The sequence below is a fragment of the Syngnathus leptorhynchus genome, unplaced genomic scaffold (genome assembly GCF_054491065.1).
Source record: "Syngnathus leptorhynchus isolate UIUO unplaced genomic scaffold, UIUO_Slep HiC_scaffold_805, whole genome shotgun sequence".
Classification (NCBI taxonomy): Eukaryota; Metazoa; Chordata; class Actinopteri; order Syngnathiformes; family Syngnathidae; genus Syngnathus; species Syngnathus leptorhynchus.
In genome coordinates this window covers 17,501-24,549 of record NW_028232641.1, presented here as the reverse complement: position 1 = coordinate 24,549, position 7,049 = coordinate 17,501, and positions in this window count along the sequence as shown.

Sequence of the window (7,049 nt, the reverse complement as noted above, 5' to 3'; positions counted from 1 at the left end):
TTTTGATCCAGCCCGGTTCTTTTTTTATCCAGCCGGTTCTTTTTACACTTCAGCTGGAGCTCGGGAGCGGCTTTTTGCACAAGATCACGCCGTGTTAGGCTTCCAGGACCTCGGCTAAGCAATTTTAACGGGTCGCCCGGTTCTTTTTTGATCCAGCCGGTTCTTTTTTTATCCAGCCGGTTCTTTTTACACTTCCAGCTGGAGCTCGGGAGCGGTTTTTTGCACAAGATCACGCCGTGTTAGGCTTCCAGGACCTCGGCTAAGCAATTTTAACGGGCCGCCCGGTTCTTTTTTGATCCAGCCCGGTTCTTTTTTGATCCAGCCCGGTTCTTTTTCCACTTCCAGCTGGAGCTCAGCAGCGGCTTTTTGCACAAGATCACGCCGGGTTAGGCTTCCAGGACCTCGGCTAAGCAATTTTAACGGGTCGCCCGGTTCTTTTTTGATCCAGCCCGGTTCTTTTTTTATCCAGCCCGGTTCTTTTTACACTTCCAGCTGGAGCTCGGGAGCGGTTTTTTTGCACAAGATCACGCCGTGTTAGGCTTCCAGGACCTCGGCTAAGCAATTTTAACGGGCCGCCCGGTTCTTTTTTGATCCAGCCCGGTTCTTTTTTGATCCAGCCCGGTTCTTTTTCCACTTCCAGCTGGAGCTCAGCAGCGGCTTTTTGCACAAGATCACGCCGGGTTAGGCTTCCAGGACCTCGGCTAAGCACTTCTAACGGGTCGCCCGGTTCTTTTTTTGAACCAGCCCGGTTCTTTTTACACTTCCAGCTGGAGCTCAGCAGCGGCTTTTTGCACAAGATCACGCCGGGTTAGGGTTCCAGGACCTCGGCTAAGCAATTTTAACGGGCCGCCCGGTTCTTTTTTTGATCCAGCCCGGTTCTTTTTACACTTCCAGCTGGAGCTCAGCAGCGGCTTTTTGCACAAGATCACGCCGGGTTAGGCTTCCAGGACCTCGCCTAAGCACTTCTAACGGGCCCTGGTCCACCCCTGCCAGCGCATTTCAAAACTTGGCATTAATTTCGACCTAAGAGACGAAGTCTGATTTTTTTCTACCACTTGGGCGGCCTTTTTGCACCCAGAACACCCGCACCGGCACCATAAATTCGAAGGGTGCCGAGTGCGTCGGCGCAGATTCTGCGACGGAGTGACACTTCCCTCTTGTGGACATTCGGCGGTAGGTGAAATGCGCACTCGGTCTTCTCTTTTCTTTTCCTTCCAGTGAAACTTTGGCAACATTCTGCGAGCTGCTGGCTTCCAGAACCTCGGCCAAGCAGGTGGAGGATTTTTTTCCACTTCCAGCTGGAGGTGAGGAGGGACTTTTTGGGCAAGATCACGCCGACTTAGCAAGCAAGGTGGAAGTGCCAGCATGCTCCGTGGCTGGAAGTGTGGATGTGCCAGCACCCTCCCTGCCTATGGAAGTGTGGAGCTCCAGCACCCTCCCTGCCTATGGAAGTGTGGAGCTCCAGCACCCTCCCTGCCTATGGAAGTGTGGAGCTCCAGCACCCTCCCTGCCTATGGAAGTGTGGAGCTCCAGCACCCTCCCTGCCTATGGAAGTGTGGAGCTCCAGCACCCTCCCTGCCTATGGAAGTGTGGAGCTCCAGCACCCTCCCTGCCTATGGAAGTGTGGAGCTCCAGCACCCTCCCTGCCTATGGAAGTGTGGAGCTCCAGCACCCTCCCTGCCTATGGAAGTGTGGAGCTCCAGCACCCTCCCTGCCTATGGAAGTGTGGAGCTCCAGCACCCTCCCTGCCTATGGAAGTGTGGAGCTCCAGCACCCTCCCTGCCTATGGAAGTGTGGAGCTCCAGCACCCTCCCTGCCTATGGAAGTGTGGAGCTCCAGCACCCTCCCTGCCTATGGAAGTGTGGAGCTCCAGCACCCTCCCTGCCTATGGAAGTGTGGAGCTCCAGCACCCTCCCTGCCTATGGAAGTGTGGAGCTCCAGCACCCTCCCTGCCTATGGAAGTGTGGAGCTCCAGCACCCTCCCTGCCTATGGAAGTGTGGAGCTCCAGCACCCTCCCTGCCTATGGAAGTGTGGAGCTCCAGCACCCTCCCTGCCTATGGAAGTGTGGAGCTCCAGCACCCTCCCTGCCTATGGAAGTGTGGAGCTCCAGCACCCTCCCTGCCTATGGAAGTGTGGAGCTCCAGCACCCTCCCTGCCTATGGAAGTGTGGAGCTCCAGCACCCTCCCTGCCTATGGAAGTGTGGAGCTCCAGCACCCTCCCTGCCTATGGAAGTGTGGAGCTCCAGCACCCTCCCTGCCTATGGAAGTGTGGAGCTCCAGCACCCTCCCTGCCTATGGAAGTGTGGAGCTCCAGCACCCTCCCTGCCTATGGAAGTGTGGAGCTCCAGCACCCTCCCTGCCTATGGAAGTGTGGAGCTCCAGCACCCTCCCTGCCTATGGAAGTGTGGAGCTCCAGCACCCTCCCTGCCTATGGAAGTGTGGAGCTCCAGCACCCTCCCTGCCTATGGAAGTGTGGAGCTCCAGCACCCTCCCTGCCTATGGAAGTGTGGAGCTCCAGCACCCTCCCTGCCTATGGAAGTGTGGAGCTCCAGCACCCTCCCTGCCTATGGAAGTGTGGAGCTCCAGCACCCTCCCTGCCTATGGAAGTGTGGAGCTCCAGCACCCTCCCTGCCTATGGAAGTGTGGAGCTCCAGCACCCTCCCTGCCTATGGAAGTGTGGAGCTCCAGCACCCTCCCTGCCTATGGAAGTGTGGAGCTCCAGCACCCTCCCTGCCTATGGAAGTGTGGAGCTCCAGCACCCTCCCTGCCTATGGAAGTGTGGAGCTCCAGCACCCTCCCTGCCTATGGAAGTGTGGAGCTCCAGCACCCTCCCTGCCTATGGAAGTGTGGAGCTCCAGCACCCTCCCTGCCTATGGAAGTGTGGAGCTCCAGCACCCTCCCTGCCTATGGAAGTGTGGAGCTCCAGCACCCTCCCTGCCTATGGAAGTGTGGAGCTCCAGCACCCTCCCTGCCTATGGAAGTGTGGAGCTCCAGCACCCTCCCTGCCTATGGAAGTGTGGAGCTCCAGCACCCTCCCTGCCTATGGAAGTGTGGAGCTCCAGCACCCTCCCTGCCTATGGAAGTGTGGAGCTCCAGCACCCTCCCTGCCTATGGAAGTGTGGAGCTCCAGCACCCTCCCTGCCTATGGAAGTGTGGAGCTCCAGCACCCTCCCTGCCTATGGAAGTGTGGAGCTCCAGCACCCTCCCTGCCTATGGAAGTGTGGAGCTCCAGCACCCTCCCTGCCTATGGAAGTGTGGAGCTCCAGCACCCTCCCTGCCTATGGAAGTGTGGAGCTCCAGCACCCTCCCTGCCTATGGAAGTGTGGAGCTCCAGCACCCTCCCTGCCTATGGAAGTGTGGAGCTCCAGCACCCTCCCTGCCTATGGAAGTGTGGAGCTCCAGCACCCTCCCTGCCTATGGAAGTGTGGAGCTCCAGCACCCTCCGTGCCTATGGAAGTGTGGAGCTCCAGCACCCTCCCTGCCTATGGAAGTGTGGCGCTCCAGCACCCTCCGTGCCTGGAGCTATGGAAGTATGGAGCTCCAGCACCCTCCGTGCCTATGGAAGTGTGGAGCTCCAGCACCCTCCGTGCCTGGAGCTATGGAAGTGTGGAGCTCCAGCACCCTCCGTGCCTAGGGAAGTGTGGAGCTCCAGCACCCTCCGTGCCTATGGAAGAGCCACCTCCGCGGGCATGCTGCTCAACCACGCCGGCCCAGAGTTCCAGCCGCTCGGCTACACTCTCTCACAAGCCCCGCCTGGAGCTCCCCAGCCCGCCCCTGGTACCTCAACTACCGAGGCCAGCCGCTCGACCAGGCCGGCCCAGAGTTCCAGCCGCTCGGATAAGCTCTGTCACTCTCCCGCTAAGCAGCCACCGGTAACGGGGAAATGTCGCCGCCTTGTGGACACGCCGTTGTAAATGAATGGGCTTTCGCACTTAGTGCAATTTTCGCCAGCTCCGTGGCTGCAAGTATGGAGCTATGGAGCTATGGAGCCACCAGACAGGCTGGAGCTCTGGAGCTATGGAAGTATGGAGCTCTGGAGCTATGGAGCTATGGAGCTATGGAGCTCTGGGGCTATGGAGCTATGGAGCTATGGAGCTCTGGAGCTCTGGTGCTATGGAGCTATGGCGCTCTGGAAGTATGGAGCTATGGAGCTATGGAGCTATGGAGCTATGGAAGTCTGGAGCTATGGAAGTATGGAGCTATGGAAGTATGGAGCTATGGAGCTATGGAGCTATGGAGCTATGGAGCTATGGAGCCACCAGCCAGCACCCTCCGTGGCTGGATCAATGGAAGTGTTTTAGGTACCAGGCAGCCAAAGGGCCGAGGCCTCACGCTCGACCACGCCGGCGCAGAGTTCCAGCCGCTCGGATAAGCTCTGTCACTCACCCGCCGCGCAGCCACCGGTAACGGGGAAATGTCGCCGCCTTGTGGACACGCCGTTGTAAATGAATGGGCTTTCGCACTTAGTGCAATTTTCGCCAACTCTCTGACTGGAGCTATGGAAGTATGGAGCTATGGAGCCACCAGCCACCCAGGCTGGAGCTATGGAGCTCTGGAGCTATGGAGCTCTGGTGCTATGGAAGTATGGAGCTATGGAGCTATGGAAGTATGGCGCTATGGAGCTATGGAGCTCTGGAAGTATGGAGCTATGGAGCTCTGGAGGTATGGAGCTATGGAGCCCTGGAGCCCTGGAGCTATGGAGCCCTGGAGCCCTGGAGCTATGGAGCCCTGGAGCTATGGAGCTATGGAGCCCTGGAGCTATGGAGCCCTGGAGCTATGGAGCTATGGAGCTCTGGTGCTATGGAGCTATGGAGCTCTGGTGCTATGGAGCTATGGAGCTCTGGTGCTATGGAGCTATGGAGCTCTGGTGCTATGGAGCTATGGAGCTCTGGTGCTATGGAGCTCTGGAGCTCTGGTGCTATGGAGCTATGGAGCTCTGGTGCTATGGAGCTCTGGAGCTCTGGTGCTATGGAGCTCTGGAGCTCTGGTGCTATGGAGCTATGGAGCTCTGGTGCTATGGAGCTATGGAGCTCTGGTGCTATGGAGCTATGGAGCTCTGGTGCTATGGAGCTATGGAGCTATGGAGCCACCAGCCAGCACCCTCCGTGGCTGGATCAATGGAAGTGTTTTAGGTACCAGGCAGCCAAAGGGCCGGGGCCTCACGCTCGACCACGCCGGCGCAGAGTTCCAGCCGCTCGGATAAGCTCTGTCACTCACCCGCCGCGCAGCCACCGGTAACGGGGAAATGTCGCCGCCTGGCGGACACGCCGTTGTAAATGAATGGGCTTTCGCACTTAGTGCAATTTTAGCCAACTCCGTGGCTGCAAGTATGGAAGTATGGAGCTATGGAGCCACCAGCCAGCACCCTCCGCGGCTGGAGCTATGGAAGTATGGAGCTATGGAGCTATGGAGCTCTGGAAGTATGGAGCTATGGAGCTCTGGAGGTATGGAGCTATGGAGCCCTGGAGCCCTGGAGCTATGGAGCCCTGGAGCTATGGAGCTATGGAGCCCTGGAGCTATGGAGCCCTGGAGCTATGGAGCTATGGAGCTCTGGTGCTATGGAGCTATGGAGCTCTGGTGCTATGGAGCTATGGAGCTCTGGTGCTATGGAGCTATGGAGCTCTGGTGCTATGGAGCTATGGAGCTCTGGTGCTATGGAGCTATGGAGCTCTGGTGCTATGGAGCTATGGAGCTCTGGTGCTATGGAGCTATGGAGCTCTGGTGCTATGGAGCTATGGAGCTCTGGTGCTATGGAGCTATGGAGCTCTGGTGCTATGGAGCTATGGAGCTATGGAGCTCTGGTGCTATGGAGCTATGGAGCTCTGGTGCTATGGAGCTATGGAGCTCTGGTGCTATGGAGCTATGGAGCTCTGGTGCTATGGAGCTCTGGTGCTATGGAGCTCTGGTGCTATGGAGCTATGGAGCTCTGGTGCTATGGAGCTCTGGAGCTCTGGAGGTATGGAGCTATGGAGCTATGGAGCCACCAGCCAGCACCCTCCGTGGCTGGATCAATGGAAGTGTTTTAGGTACCAGGCAGCCAAAGGGCCGAGGCCTCACGCTCGACCACGCCGGCGCAGAGTTCCAGCCGCTCGGATAAGCTCTGTCACTCACCCGCCGCGCAGCCACCGGTAACGGGGAAATGTCGCCGCCTTGTGGACACGCCGTTGTAAATGAATGGGCTTTCGCACTTAGTGCAATTTTAGCACACTCTCTGACTGGAGCTATGGAAGTATGGAGCTATGGAGCCACCAGCCACCCAGGCTGGAGCTATGGAGCTATGGAGCTCTGGTGCTATGGAGCTATGGAGCTCTGGTGCTATGGAGCTATGGAGCTCTGGTGCTATGGAGCTATGGAGCTCTGGTGCTATGGAGCTATGGAGCTCTGGTGCTATGGAGCTATGGAGCTCTGGTGCTATGGAGCTATGGAGCTCTGGTGCTATGGAGCTCTGGAGCTCTGGAGGTATGGAGCTATGGAGCTATGGAGCCACCAGCCAGCACCCTCCGTGGCTGGATCAATGGAAGTGTTTTAGGTACCAGGCAGCCAAAGGGCCGGGGCCTCACGCTCGACCACGCCGGCGCAGAGTTCCAGCCGCTCGGATAAGCTCTGTCACTCACCCGCCGCGCAGCCACCGGTAACGGGGAAATGTCGCCGCCTGGCGGACACGCCGTTGTAAATGAATGGGCTTTCGCACTTAGTGCAATTTTAGCCAACTCCGTGGCTGCAAGTATGGAAGTATGGAGCTATGGAGCCACCAGCCAGCACCCTCCGCGGCTGGAGCTATGGAAGTATGGAGCTATGGAGCTCTGGGGCTATGGAAGTATGGAGCTCTGGGGCTATGGAGCCTCCGGGGCTATGGAGCTCCGGGGCTATGGAGCTATGGAGCTCCGGGGCTATGGAGCTCCGGGGCTATGGAGCTATGGAGCTCCGGGGCTATGGAGCTATGGAGCTCCGGGGCTATGGAGCTCTGGAGCTATGGAAGTATGGATGATCCAGCACCCTCCGTGGCTGACCGCTGGTGCTCGGGGCCGGTGAACTCGGCACCCGCCTT